Source organism: Pelobates fuscus, chromosome 1 (assembly GCF_036172605.1).
Source record: "Pelobates fuscus isolate aPelFus1 chromosome 1, aPelFus1.pri, whole genome shotgun sequence".
Taxonomy (NCBI): Eukaryota; Metazoa; Chordata; class Amphibia; order Anura; family Pelobatidae; genus Pelobates; species Pelobates fuscus.
This window is the reverse complement of record NC_086317.1, coordinates 464,354,057-464,367,897: the sequence shown is the minus strand read 5'-3', so window position 1 is coordinate 464,367,897 and position 13,841 is coordinate 464,354,057. Positions and strand designations below refer to the sequence as shown.

The 13,841-nt window shown below is 51.1% G+C and overlaps 4 non-coding genes and 9 pseudogenes across 4 annotated transcripts; all 13 read left to right on the top strand.

Moving 5' to 3' along the window:
• Positions 1-845: 845 nt before the first annotated feature.
• Positions 846-964, top strand: LOC134578824 (5S ribosomal RNA; annotated as a pseudogene).
• A 771-nt stretch (positions 965-1,735) lies between these two features.
• LOC134576048 (5S ribosomal RNA) lies at positions 1,736-1,854 on the top strand. The gene has a single exon (XR_010085807.1). It is a non-coding gene; the product is annotated as a 5S ribosomal RNA (ribosomal RNA).
• Positions 1,855-2,879: 1,025 nt separating this feature from the next.
• LOC134579125 (5S ribosomal RNA) lies at positions 2,880-2,988 on the top strand (annotated as a pseudogene).
• Positions 2,989-3,782: 794 nt separating this feature from the next.
• On the top strand, positions 3,783-3,901 carry LOC134577425 (5S ribosomal RNA). Its single transcript, XR_010086006.1, has one exon. It is a non-coding gene; the product is annotated as a 5S ribosomal RNA (ribosomal RNA).
• A 1,032-nt stretch (positions 3,902-4,933) lies between these two features.
• On the top strand, positions 4,934-5,052 carry LOC134578897 (5S ribosomal RNA; annotated as a pseudogene).
• A 787-nt stretch (positions 5,053-5,839) lies between these two features.
• On the top strand, positions 5,840-5,958 carry LOC134575932 (5S ribosomal RNA). The gene has a single exon (XR_010085781.1). It is a non-coding gene; the product is annotated as a 5S ribosomal RNA (ribosomal RNA).
• A 1,033-nt stretch (positions 5,959-6,991) lies between these two features.
• LOC134578298 (5S ribosomal RNA) lies at positions 6,992-7,110 on the top strand (annotated as a pseudogene).
• Positions 7,111-7,893: 783 nt separating this feature from the next.
• Positions 7,894-8,002, top strand: LOC134577676 (5S ribosomal RNA; annotated as a pseudogene).
• A 1,032-nt stretch (positions 8,003-9,034) lies between these two features.
• On the top strand, positions 9,035-9,153 carry LOC134578292 (5S ribosomal RNA; annotated as a pseudogene).
• A 771-nt stretch (positions 9,154-9,924) lies between these two features.
• Positions 9,925-10,033, top strand: LOC134578730 (5S ribosomal RNA; annotated as a pseudogene).
• A 1,031-nt stretch (positions 10,034-11,064) lies between these two features.
• On the top strand, positions 11,065-11,183 carry LOC134578286 (5S ribosomal RNA; annotated as a pseudogene).
• A 787-nt stretch (positions 11,184-11,970) lies between these two features.
• LOC134577421 (5S ribosomal RNA) lies at positions 11,971-12,089 on the top strand. Its single transcript, XR_010086005.1, has one exon. It is a non-coding gene; the product is annotated as a 5S ribosomal RNA (ribosomal RNA).
• Positions 12,090-13,122: 1,033 nt separating this feature from the next.
• On the top strand, positions 13,123-13,241 carry LOC134578279 (5S ribosomal RNA; annotated as a pseudogene).
• Positions 13,242-13,841: the final 600 nt, after the last annotated feature.

Below are 13,841 nucleotides of genomic sequence, written 5' to 3'. Positions count from 1 at the left end.
CTCGCTTTCTTTTTCTTTTTCCTTCTCTCGTGTTTCTGGACACGAGTAACGAGGCAACAATACAATGTCTTTGAGTGATACAGGATAGAGAGAAGTGGGCAAGCACAAGTCAGTGTTACGGTGGTAAAGTGTCGGTCACAGCAACAACAAAAAACTAAATCAATGCGGTTGGTGATAGGATATGACGCGGTCCAAGAGAAAAGCAGCATTTAAAAAACAAAAAAAGAGAAATGTACAGATATTTCACTTCCATCTATCCACACATACATTGCAGGATGGCAGGCAGAAGTGACATTTAAGTGCAAGCCATAAGCAAGGCTTTCTATACTCCACTACTACGCAGTGCCGGGGCACCACGTAACGACCAGCACAGCCTCTAAAGCACATGCTAGGACCGCAAGGCAGGGCAGACGGGAGACGTATTTGCGCCAGCAGCTGAGCAATCCAAAAGAAGGGCGATGCTTGCAAGTGTATGTGCCCAATCAAGCAGCGGGCCCCAAGCACTTTTAGCCCGCATTACGTAATGCGCGCCGACAAGACTGGTTCCTAACAGTACTGGAGGCAACAGGGCTTCGCTTGCTTTCCCCCTAAAAGACCTAGGAAGCTACAAGTTGGCAGACCCAGGCTCGGCCTGCAGGAAAGAGGCAAAAAGAAAAGGGGGCGCCTAAAAGGCCGCTGCCACTACAGACTGAGCAAGAAGGACCGGGCGGGCTGAAAGACACATGCTCCAGCAGTGAACAAAAGCAACCAGCACTAGCAGCAGCAGCAGCAGCAACAACAAAGGCGGCATCGGGTGGAAGGAGCCTGTGCGCAGGATAAGGGGAGGTAAAGGAAGCCCTGCTGTGGCCTACGCCATACCACCCTTAGCGCGCCCGATCTCGTCTGATCTCAGAAGCTAAGCAGGGTTGGGCCTGGTTAGTACCTGTGATGGGAGACCATCTCGGAATACCAGGTGTTGTAGGCATTCGAACACTTTTCGCGCTCTCACTGCATCGCAGACCCAGAGCATGGCCAGTGGAGGCCTGCTGTCTTGTGCCCTTTTGCTGAAGAGGGAGAGGAGAGGGACAGAAAGATTGGGCTCCCGAACAGCACCGAGGGGCATGTTTTGTCAGCAGCGTGGGGCATGTTTTGTCAGCAGCGTGGGCCTGGTTCACTCTACACCCCAAAGCGCTGGAATGAAAAGGCGGCTGCTAGCTGTAGGCTAAAGTAGCCAAGCGGTGTGCACAGCCGAGTAGTGGAGCAACGTTTCCAAAGCAGCACTTGTGGCCTATCTTTAGCAAATTGGTTTTCAAAGGGCTACCATCCCCTGTGTTGCCAACAAACCCCTGTGACAACAGACAGCAGCTTGTCAGTCCGAAGCGGAGAGAGGATCAAGGAGCAAGGATCCTAGGCAGACGCCACGTGCCAATTTTGGGTTGAAGCAAGAGTTATTGCAGTGCGCTGTTGCTTCGAAGTGCGTCACGGCGCAGTCTCACCAGCTTTCTCTGAGACAGAGGTTAGGATTGCATTTCCGAGCAGATCTAGGAGAGGCCTAAGTGCCAGCAGCTGCGCAGTGTAAAGGAAGGAGGTCACTTAGGAGTGTAGGGATAGAAGTAAGAAGTAGGCGTCAAGCGCATTTGTCAGTGGGCCCTTTGAGCAGTGAGTTGCAAGAGCAGCAAATGAAGAAGCTGGGAGGGAGGTAGGTGCCTGGGTGTTGAAGAACAGAATAAGAGGAGGTTAAAGGAGCCTAGTTTCTGCCTACGGCCATACCACCCTGAACACGCCCGATCTCGTCTGATCTCGGAAGCTAAGCAGGGTCGGGCCTGGTTAGTACTTGGATGGGAGACCGCCTGGGAATACCAGGTGTTGTAGGCTTTTGCTTTTTCGATCTCCTACCAGCAGGGGGCGATCTACGCTATGCAATTTCACATTCACTCATTCGGAGGATTTCTTTTTTTTTTTTTTTTTTTTTTTTAAACACACATTTCTTTTCTGGCTTTACGTTTCAGTGTGGCGTTTTTTTCTTTCTTTCTTTCTTTCTTTCTTTCTTTCTCTCTCGCTTTCTTTTTCTTTTTCCTTCTCTCGTGTTTCTGGACACGAGTAACGAGGCAACAATACAATGTCTTTGAGTGATACAGGATAGAGAGAAGTGGGCAAGCACAAGTCAGTGTTACGGTGGTAAAGTGTCGGTCACAGCAACAACAAAAAACTAAATCAATGCGGTTGGTGATAGGATATGACGCGGTCCAAGAGAAAAGCAGCATTTAAAAAACAAAAAAAGAGAAATGTACAGATATTTCACTTCCATCTATCCACACATACATTGCAGGATGGCAGGCAGAAGTGACATTTAAGTGCAAGCCATAAGCAAGGCTTTCTATACTCCACTACTACGCAGTGCCGGGGCACCACGTAACGACCAGCACAGCCTCTAAAGCACATGCTAGGACCGCAAGGCAGGGCAGACGGGAGACGTATTTGCGCCAGCAGCTGAGCAATCCAAAAGAAGGGCGATGCTTGCAAGTGTATGTGCCCAATCAAGCAGCGGGCCCCAAGCACTTTTAGCCCGCATTACGTAATGCGCGCCGACAAGACTGGTTCCTAACAGTACTGGAGGCAACAGGGCTTCGCTTGCTTTCCCCCTAAAAGACCTAGGAAGCTACAAGTTGGCAGACCCAGGCTCGGCCTGCAGGAAAGAGGCAAAAAGAAAAGGGGGCGCCTAAAAGGCCGCTGCCACTACAGACTGAGCAAGAAGGACCGGGCGGGCTGAAAGACACATGCTCCAGCAGTGAACAAAAGCAACCAGCACTAGCAGCAGCAGCAGCAGCAACAACAAAGGCGGCATCGGGTGGAAGGAGCCTGTGCGCAGGATAAGGGGAGGTAAAGGAAGCCCTGCTGTGGCCTACGCCATACCACCCTTAGCGCGCCTGATCTCGGAAGCTAAGCAGGGTTGGGCCTGGTTAGTACCTGTGATGGGAGACCATCTCGGAATACCAGGTGTTGTAGGCATTCGAACACTTTTCGCGCTCTCACTGCATCGCAGACCCAGAGCATGGCCAGTGGAGGCCTGCTGTCTTGTGCCCTTTTGCTGAAGAGGGAGAGGAGAGGGACAGAAAGATTAGGCTCCCGAACAGCACCGAGGGGCATGTTTTGTCAGCAGCGTGGGGCATGTTTTGTCAGCAGCGTGGGGCATGTTTTGTCAGCAGCGTGGGCCTGGTTCACTCTACACCCCAAAGCGCTGGAATGAAAAGGCCGCTGCTAGCTGTAGGCTAAAGTAGCCAAGCGGTGTGCACAGCCGAGTAGTGGAGCAACGTTTCCAAAGCAGCACTTGTGGCCTATCTTTAGCAAATTGGTTTTCAAAGGGCTACCATCCCCTGTGTTGCCAACAAACCCCTGTGACAACAGACAGCAGCTTGTCAGTCCGAAGCGGAGAGAGGATCAAGGAGCAAGGATCCTAGGCAGACGCCACGTGCCAATTTTGGGTTGAAGCAAGAGTTATTGCAGTGCGCTGTTGCTTCGAAGTGCGTCACGGCGCAGTCTCACCAGCTTTCTCTGAGACAGAGGTTAGGATTGCATTTCCGAGCAGATCTAGGAGAGGCCTAAGTGCCAGCAGCTGCGCAGTGTAAAGGAAGGAGGTCACTTAGGAGTGTAGGGATAGAAGTAAGAAGTAGGCGTCAAGCGCATTTGTCAGTGGGCCCTTTGAGCAGTGAGTTGCAAGAGCAGCAAATGAAGAAGCTGGGAGGGAGGTAGGTGCCTGGGTGTTGAAGAACAGAATAAGAGGAGGTTAAAGGAGCCTAGTTTCTGCCTACGGCCATACCACCCTGAACACGCCTGATCTCGTCTGATCTCGGAAGCTAAGCAGGGTCGGGCCTGGTTAGTACTTGGATGGGAGACCGCCTGGGAATACCAGGTGTTGTAGGCTTTTGCTTTTTCGATCTCCTACCAGCAGGGGGCGATCTACGCTATGCAATTTCACATTCACTCATTCGGAGGATTTCTTTTTTTTTTTTTTTTTTAAAACACACATTTCTTTTCTGGCTTTACGTTTCAGTGTGGCGTTTTTTTCTTTCTTTCTTTCTTTCTTTCTTTCTTTCTTTCTTTCTTTCTCTCTCGCTTTCTTTTTCTTTTTCCTTCTCTCGTGTTTCTGGACACGAGTAACGAGGCAACAATACAATGTCTTTGAGTGATACAGGATAGAGAGAAGTGGGCAAGCACAAGTCAGTGTTACGGTGGTAAAGTGTCGGTCACAGCAACAACAAAAAACTAAATCAATGCGGTTGGTGATAGGATATGACGCGGTCCAAGAGAAAAGCAGCATTTAAAAAACAAAAAAAGAGAAATGTACAGATATTTCACTTCCATCTATCCACACATACATTGCAGGATGGCAGGCAGAAGTGACATTTAAGTGCAAGCCATAAGCAAGGCTTTCTATACTCCACTACTACGCAGTGCCGGGGCACCACGTAACGACCAGCACAGCCTCTAAAGCACATGCTAGGACCGCAAGGCAGGGCAGACGGGAGACGTATTTGCGCCAGCAGCTGAGCAATCCAAAAGAAGGGCGATGCTTGCAAGTGTATGTGCCCAATCAAGCAGCGGGCCCCAAGCACTTTTAGCCCGCATTACGTAATGCGCGCCGACAAGACTGGTTCCTAACAGTACTGGAGGCAACAGGGCTTCGCTTGCTTTCCCCCTAAAAGACCTAGGAAGCTACAAGTTGGCAGACCCAGGCTCGGCCTGCAGGAAAGAGGCAAAAAGAAAAGGGGGCGCCTAAAAGGCCGCTGCCACTACAGACTGAGCAAGAAGGACCGGGCGGGCTGAAAGACACATGCTCCAGCAGTGAACAAAAGCAACCAGCACTAGCAGCAGCAGCAGCAGCAACAACAAAGGCGGCATCGGGTGGAAGGAGCCTGTGCGCAGGATAAGGGGAGGTAAAGGAAGCCCTGCTGTGGCCTACGCCATACCACCCTTAGCGTGCCCGATCTCGTCTGATCTCAGAAGCTAAGCAGGGTTGGGCCTGGTTAGTACCTGTGATGGGAGACCATCTCGGAATACCAGGTGTTGTAGGCATTCGAACACTTTTCGCGCTCTCACTGCATCGCAGACCCAGAGCATGGCCAGTGGAGGCCTGCTGTCTTGTGCCCTTTTGCTGAAGAGGGAGAGGAGAGGGACAGAAAGATTGGGCTCCCGAACAGCACCGAGGGGCATGTTTTGTCAGCAGCGTGGGGCATGTTTTGTCAGCAGCGTGGGCCTGGTTCACTCTACACCCCAAAGCGCTGGAATGAAAAGGCCGCTGCTAGCTGTAGGCTAAAGTAGCCAAGCGGTGTGCACAGCCGAGTAGTGGAGCAACGTTTCCAAAGCAGCACTTGTGGCCTATCTTTAGCAAATTGGTTTTCAAAGGGCTACCATCCCCTGTGTTGCCAACAAACCCCTGTGACAACAGACAGCAGCTTGTCAGTCCGAAGCGGAGAGAGGATCAAGGAGCAAGGATCCTAGGCAGACGCCACGTGCCAATTTTGGGTTGAAGCAAGAGTTATTGCAGTGCGCTGTTGCTTCGAAGTGCGTCACGGCGCAGTCTCACCAGCTTTCTCTGAGACAGAGGTTAGGATTGCATTTCCGAGCAGATCTAGGAGAGGCCTAAGTGCCAGCAGCTGCGCAGTGTAAAGGAAGGAGGTCACTTAGGAGTGTAGGGATAGAAGTAAGAAGTAGGCGTCAAGCGCATTTGTCAGTGGGCCCTTTGAGCAGTGAGTTGCAAGAGCAGCAAATGAAGCAGCTGGGAGGGAGGGAGGGAGGGAGGGAGGTAGGTGCCTGGGTGTTGAAGAACAGAATAAGAGGAGGTTAAAGGAGCCTAGTTTCTGCCTACGGCCATACCACCCTGAACACGCCCGATCTCGTCTGATCTCGGAAGCTAAGCAGGGTCGGGCCTGGTTAGTACTTGGATGGGAGACCGCCTGGGAATACCAGGTGTTGTAGGCTTTTGCTTTTTCGATCTCCTACCAGCAGGGGGCGATCTACGCTATGCAATTTCACATTCACTCATTCGGAGGATTTCTTTTTTTTTTTTTTTTTTTTTTTTAAACACACATTTCTTTTCTGGCTTTACGTTTCAGTGTGGCGTTTTTTTCTTTCTTTCTTTCTTTCTTTCTTTCTTTCTTTCTTTCTCTCTCGCTTTCTTTTTCTTTTTCCTTCTCTCGTGTTTCTGGACACGAGTAACGAGGCAACAATACAATGTCTTTGAGTGATACAGGATAGAGAGAAGTGGGCAAGCACAAGTCAGTGTTACGGTGGTAAAGTGTCGGTCACAGCAACAACAAAAAACTAAATCAATGCGGTTGGTGATAGGATATGACGCGGTCCAAGAGAAAAGCAGCATTTAAAAAACAAAAAAAGAGAAATGTACAGATATTTCACTTCCATCTATCCACACATACATTGCAGGATGGCAGGCAGAAGTGACATTTAAGTGCAAGCCATAAGCAAGGCTTTCTATACTCCACTACTACGCAGTGCCGGGGCACCACGTAACGACCAGCACAGCCTCTAAAGCACATGCTAGGACCGCAAGGCAGGGCAGACGGGAGACGTATTTGCGCCAGCAGCTGAGCAATCCAAAAGAAGGGCGATGCTTGCAAGTGTATGTGCCCAATCAAGCAGCGGGCCCCAAGCACTTTTAGCCCGCATTACGTAATGCGCGCCGACAAGACTGGTTCCTAACAGTACTGGAGGCAACAGGGCTTCGCTTGCTTTCCCCCTAAAAGACCTAGGAAGCTACAAGTTGGCAGACCCAGGCTCGGCCTGCAGGAAAGAGGCAAAAAGAAAAGGGGGCGCCTAAAAGGCCGCTGCCACTACAGACTGAGCAAGAAGGACCGGGCGGGCTGAAAGACACATGCTCCAGCAGTGAACAAAAGCAACCAGCACTAGCAGCAGCAGCAGCAGCAACAACAAAGGCGGCATCGGGTGGAAGGAGCCTGTGCGCAGGATAAGGGGAGGTAAAGGAAGCCCTGCTGTGGCCTACGCCATACCACCCTTAGCGCGCCCGATCTCGTCTGATCTCGGAAGCTAAGCAGGGTTGGGCCTGGTTAGTACCTGTGATGGGAGACCATCTCGGAATACCAGGTGTTGTAGGCATTCGAACACTTTTCGCGCTCTCACTGCATCGCAGACCCAGAGCATGGCCAGTGGAGGCCTGCTGTCTTGTGCCCTTTTGCTGAAGAGGGAGAGGAGAGGGACAGAAAGATTGGGCTCCCGAACAGCACCGAGGGGCATGTTTTGTCAGCAGCGTGGGGCATGTTTTGTCAGCAGCGTGGGCCTGGTTCACTCTACACCCCAAAGCGCTGGAATGAAAAGGCGGCTGCTAGCTGTAGGCTAAAGTAGCCAAGCGGTGTGCACAGCCGAGTAGTGGAGCAACGTTTCCAAAGCAGCACTTGTGGCCTATCTTTAGCAAATTGGTTTTCAAAGGGCTACCATCCCCTGTGTTGCCAACAAACCCCTGTGACAACAGACAGCAGCTTGTCAGTCCGAAGCAGAGAGAGGATCAAGGAGCAAGGATCCTAGGCAGACGCCACGTGCCAATTTTGGGTTGAAGCAAGAGTTATTGCAGTGCGCTGTTGCTTCGAAGTGCGTCACGGCGCAGTCTCACCAGCTTTCTCTGAGACAGAGGTTAGGATTGCATTTCCGAGCAGATCTAGGAGAGGCCTAAGTGCCAGCAGCTGCGCAGTGTAAAGGAAGGAGGTCACTTAGGAGTGTAGGGATAGAAGTAAGAAGTAGGCGTCAAGCGCATTTGTCAGTGGGCCCTTTGAGCAGTGAGTTGCAAGAGCAGCAAATGAAGAAGCTGGGAGGGAGGGAGGGAGGGAGGTAGGTGCCTGGGTGTTGAAGAACAGAATAAGAGGAGGTTAAAGGAGCCTAGTTTCTGCCTACGGCCATACCACCCTGAACACGCCTGATCTCGGAAGCTAAGCAGGGTCGGGCCTGGTTAGTACTTGGATGGGAGACCGCCTGGGAATACCAGGTGTTGTAGGCTTTTGCTTTTTCGATCTCCTACCAGCAGGGGGCGATCTACGCTATGCAATTTCACATTCACTCATTCGGAGGATTTCTTTTTTTTTTTTTTTTTTTTTTTTAAACACACATTTCTTTTCTGGCTTTACGTTTCAGTGTGGCGTTTTTTTCTTTCTTTCTTTCTTTCTTTCTTTCTTTCTTTCTTTCTCTCTCGCTTTCTTTTTCTTTTTCCTTCTCTCGTGTTTCTGGACACGAGTAACGAGGCAACAATACAATGTCTTTGAGTGATACAGGATAGAGAGAAGTGGGCAAGCACAAGTCAGTGTTACGGTGGTAAAGTGTCGGTCACAGCAACAACAAAAAACTAAATCAATGCGGTTGGTGATAGGATATGACGCGGTCCAAGAGAAAAGCAGCATTTAAAAAACAAAAAAGAGAAATGTACAGATATTTCACTTCCATCTATCCACACATACATTGCAGGATGGCAGGCAGAAGTGACATTTAAGTGCAAGCCATAAGCAAGGCTTTCTATACTCCACTACTACGCAGTGCCGGGGCACCACGTAACGACCAGCACAGCCTCTAAAGCACATGCTAGGACCGCAAGGCAGGGCAGACGGGAGACGTATTTGCGCCAGCAGCTGAGCAATCCAAAAGAAGGGCGATGCTTGCAAGTGTATGTGCCCAATCAAGCAGCGGGCCCCAAGCACTTTTAGCCCGCATTACGTAATGCGCGCCGACAAGACTGGTTCCTAACAGTACTGGAGGCAACAGGGCTTCGCTTGCTTTCCCCCTAAAAGACCTAGGAAGCTACAAGTTGGCAGACCCAGGCTCGGCCTGCAGGAAAGAGGCAAAAAGAAAAGGGGGCGCCTAAAAGGCCGCTGCCACTACAGACTGAGCAAGAAGGACCGGGCGGGCTGAAAGACACATGCTCCAGCAGTGAACAAAAGCAACCAGCACTAGCAGCAGCAGCAGCAGCAACAACAAAGGCGGCATCGGGTGGAAGGAGCCTGTGCGCAGGATAAGGGGAGGTAAAGGAAGCCCTGCTGTGGCCTACGCCATACCACCCTTAGCGCGCCCGATCTCGTCTGATCTCGGAAGCTAAGCAGGGTTGGGCCTGGTTAGTACCTGTGATGGGAGACCATCTCGGAATACCAGGTGTTGTAGGCATTCAAACACTTTTCGCGCTCTCACTGCATCGCAGACCCAGAGCATGGCCAGTGGAGGCCTGCTGTCTTGTGCCCTTTTGCTGAAGAGGGAGAGGAGAGGGACAGAAAGATTGGGCTCCCGAACAGCACCGAGGGGCATGTTTTGTCAGCAGCGTGGGGCATGTTTTGTCAGCAGCGTGGGCCTGGTTCACTCTACACCCCAAAGCGCTGGAATGAAAAGGCCGCTGCTAGCTGTAGGCTAAAGTAGCCAAGCGGTGTGCACAGCCGAGTAGTGGAGCAACGTTTCCAAAGCAGCACTTGTGGCCTATCTTTAGCAAATTGGTTTTCAAAGGGCTACCATCCCCTGTGTTGCCAACAAACCCCTGTGACAACAGACAGCAGCTTGTCAGTCCGAAGCGGAGAGAGGATCAAGGAGCAAGGATCCTAGGCAGACGCCACGTGCCAATTTTGGGTTGAAGCAAGAGTTATTGCAGTGCGCTGTTGCTTCGAAGTGCGTCACGGCGCAGTCTCACCAGCTTTCTCTGAGACAGAGGTTAGGATTGCATTTCCGAGCAGATCTAGGAGAGGCCTAAGTGCCAGCAGCTGCGCAGTGTAAAGGAAGGAGGTCACTTAGGAGTGTAGGGATAGAAGTAAGAAGTAGGCGTCAAGCGCATTTGTCAGTGGGCCCTTTGAGCAGTGAGTTGCAAGAGCAGCAAATGAAGAAGCTGGGAGGGAGGTAGGTGCCTGGGTGTTGAAAAACAGAATAAGAGGAGGTTAAAGGAGCCTAGTTTCTGCCTACGGCCATACCACCCTGAACACGCCTGATCTCGGAAGCTAAGCAGGGTCGGGCCTGGTTAGTAATTGGATGGGAGACCGCCTGGGAATACCAGGTGTTGTAGGCTTTTGCTTTTTCGATCTCCTACCAGCAGGGGGCGATCTACGCTATGCAATTTCACATTCACTCATTCGGAGGATTTCTTTTCTTTTTTTTTTTCTTTTTAAACACACATTTCTTTTCTGGCTTTACGTTTCAGTGTGGCGTTTTTTTCTTTCTTTCTTTCTTTCTTTCTTTCTTTCTTTCTTTCTCTCTCGCTTTCTTTTTCTTTTTCCTTCTCTCGTGTTTCTGGACACGAGTAACGAGGCAACAATACAATGTCTTTGAGTGATACAGGATAGAGAGAAGTGGGCAAGCACAAGTCAGTGTTACGGTGGTAAAGTGTCGGTCACAGCAACAACAAAAAACTAAATCAATGCGGTTGGTGATAGGATATGACGCGGTCCAAGAGAAAAGCAGCATTTAAAAAACAAAAAAAGAGAAATGTACAGATATTTCACTTCCATCTATCCACACATACATTGCAGGATGGCAGGCAGAAGTGACATTTAAGTGCAAGCCATAAGCAAGGCTTTCTATACTCCACTACTACGCAGTGCCGGGGCACCACGTAACGACCAGCACAGCCTCTAAAGCACATGCTAGGACCGCAAGGCAGGGCAGACGGGAGACGTATTTGCGCCAGCAGCTGAGCAATCCAAAAGAAGGGCGATGCTTGCAAGTGTATGTGCCCAATCAAGCAGCGGGCCCCAAGCACTTTTAGCCCGCATTACGTAATGCGCGCCGACAAGACTGGTTCCTAACAGTACTGGAGGCAACAGGGCTTCGCTTGCTTTCCCCCTAAAAGACCTAGGAAGCTACAAGTTGGCAGACCCAGGCTCGGCCTGCAGGAAAGAGGCAAAAAGAAAAGGGGGCGCCTAAAAGGCCGCTGCCACTACAGACTGAGCAAGAAGGACCGGGCGGGCTGAAAGACACATGCTCCAGCAGTGAACAAAAGCAACCAGCACTAGCAGCAGCAGCAGCAGCAACAACAAAGGCGGCATCGGGTGGAAGGAGCCTGTGCGCAGGATAAGGGGAGGTAAAGGAAGCCCTGCTGTGGCCTACGCCATACCACCCTTAGCGCGCCCGATCTCGTCTGATCTCGGAAGCTAAGCAGGGTTGGGCCTGGTTAGTACCTGTGATGGGAGACCATCTCGGAATACCAGGTGTTGTAGGCATTCGAACACTTTTCGCGCTCTCACTGCATCGCAGACCCAGAGCATGGCCAGTGGAGGCCTGCTGTCTTGTGCCCTTTTGCTGAAGAGGGAGAGGAGAGGGACAGAAAGATTGGGCTCCCGAACAGCACCGAGGGGCATGTTTTGTCAGCAGCGTGGGGCATGTTTTGTCAGCAGCGTGGGCCTGGTTCACTCTACACCCCAAAGCGCTGGAATGAAAAGGCCGCTGCTAGCTGTAGGCTAAAGTAGCCAAGCGGTGTGCACAGCCGAGTAGTGGAGCAACGTTTCCAAAGCAGCACTTGTGGCCTATCTTTAGCAAATTGGTTTTCAAAGGGCTACCATCCCCTGTGTTGCCAACAAACCCCTGTGACAACAGACAGCAGCTTGTCAGTCCGAAGCAGAGAGAGGATCAAGGAGCAAGGATCCTAGGCAGACGCCACGTGCCAATTTTGGGTTGAAGCAAGAGTTATTGCAGTGCGCTGTTGCTTCGAAGTGCGTCACGGCGCAGTCTCACCAGCTTTCTCTGAGACAGAGGTTAGGATTGCATTTCCGAGCAGATCTAGGAGAGGCCTAAGTGCCAGCAGCTGCGCAGTGTAAAGGAAGGAGGTCACTTAGGAGTGTAGGGATAGAAGTAAGAAGTAGGCGTCAAGCGCATTTGTCAGTGGGCCCTTTGAGCAGTGAGTTGCAAGAGCAGCAAATGAAGAAGCTGGGAGGGAGGGAGGGAGGGAGGGAGGTAGGTGCCTGGGTGTTGAAGAACAGAATAAGAGGAGGTTAAAGGAGCCTAGTTTCTGCCTACGGCCATACCACCCTGAACACGCCTGATCTCGTCTGATCTCGGAAGCTAAGCAGGGTCGGGCCTGGTTAGTACTTGGATGGGAGACCGCCTGGGAATACCAGGTGTTGTAGGCTTTTGCTTTTTCGATCTCCTACCAGCAGGGGGCGATCTACGCTATGCAATTTCACATTCACTCATTCGGAGGATTTCTTTTTTTTTTTTTTTTTTTTTTTAAAACACACATTTCTTTTCTGGCTTTACGTTTCAGTGTGGCGTTTTTTTCTTTCTTTCTTTCTTTCTTTCTTTCTTTCTTTCTTTCTCTCTCGCTTTCTTTTTCTTTTTCCTTCTCTCGTGTTTCTGGACACGAGTAACGAGGCAACAATACAATGTCTTTGAGTGATACAGGATAGAGAGAAGTGGGCAAGCACAAGTCAGTGTTACGGTGGTAAAGTGTCGGTCACAGCAACAACAAAAAACTAAATCAATGCGGTTGGTGATAGGATATGACGCGGTCCAAGAGAAAAGCAGCATTTAAAAAACAAAAAAAGAGAAATGTACAGATATTTCACTTCCATCTATCCACACATACATTGCAGGATGGCAGGCAGAAGTGACATTTAAGTGCAAGCCATAAGCAAGGCTTTCTATACTCCACTACTACGCAGTGCCGGGGCACCACGTAACGACCAGCACAGCCTCTAAAGCACATGCTAGGACCGCAAGGCAGGGCAGACGGGAGAGGTATTTGCGCCAGCAGCTGAGCAATCCAAAAGAAGGGCGATGCTTGCAAGTGTATGTGCCCAATCAAGCAGCGGGCCCCAAGCACTTTTAGCCCGCATTACGTAATGCGCGCCGACAAGACTGGTTCCTAACAGTACTGGAGGCAACAGGGCTTCGCTTGCTTTCCCCCTAAAAGACCTAGGAAGCTACAAGTTGGCAGACCCAGGCTCGGCCTGCAGGAAAGAGGCAAAAAGAAAAGGGGGCGCCTAAAAGGCCGCTGCCACTACAGACTGAGCAAGAAGGACCGGGCGGGCTGAAAGACACATGCTCCAGCAGTGAACAAAAGCAACCAGCACTAGCAGCAGCAGCAGCAGCAACAACAAAGGCGGCATCGGGTGGAAGGAGCCTGTGCGCAGGATAAGGGGAGGTAAAGGAAGCCCTGCTGTGGCCTACGCCATACCACCCTTAGCGCGCCCGATCTCGTCTGATCTCGGAAGCTAAGCAGGGTTGGGCCTGGTTAGTACCTGTGATGGGAGACCATCTCGGAATACCAGGTGTTGTAGGCATTCAAACACTTTTCGCGCTCTCACTGCATCGCAGACCCAGAGCATGGCCAGTGGAGGCCTGCTGTCTTGTGCCCTTTTGCTGAAGAGGGAGAGGAGAGGGACAGAAAGATTGGGCTCCCGAACAGCACCGAGGGGCATGTTTTGTCAGCAGCGTGGGGCATGTTTTGTCAGCAGCGTGGGCCTGGTTCACTCTACACCCCAAAGCGCTGGAATGAAAAGGCGGCTGCTAGCTGTAGGCTAAAGTAGCCAAGCGGTGTGCACAGCCGAGTAGTGGAGCAACGTTTCCAAAGCAGCACTTGTGGCCTATCTTTAGCAAATTGGTTTTCAAAGGGCTACCATCCCCTGTGTTGCCAACAAACCCCTGTGACAACAGACAGCAGCTTGTCAGTCCGAAGCGGAGAGAGGATCAAGGAGCAAGGATCCTAGGCAGACGCCACGTGCCAATTTTGGGTTGAAGCAAGAGTTATTGCAGTGCGCTGTTGCTTCGAAGTGCGTCACGGCGCAGTCTCACCAGCTTTCTCTGAGACAGAGGTTAGGATTGCATTTCCGAGCAGATCTAGGAGAGGCCTAAGTGCCAGCAGCTGCGCAGTGTAAAGGAAG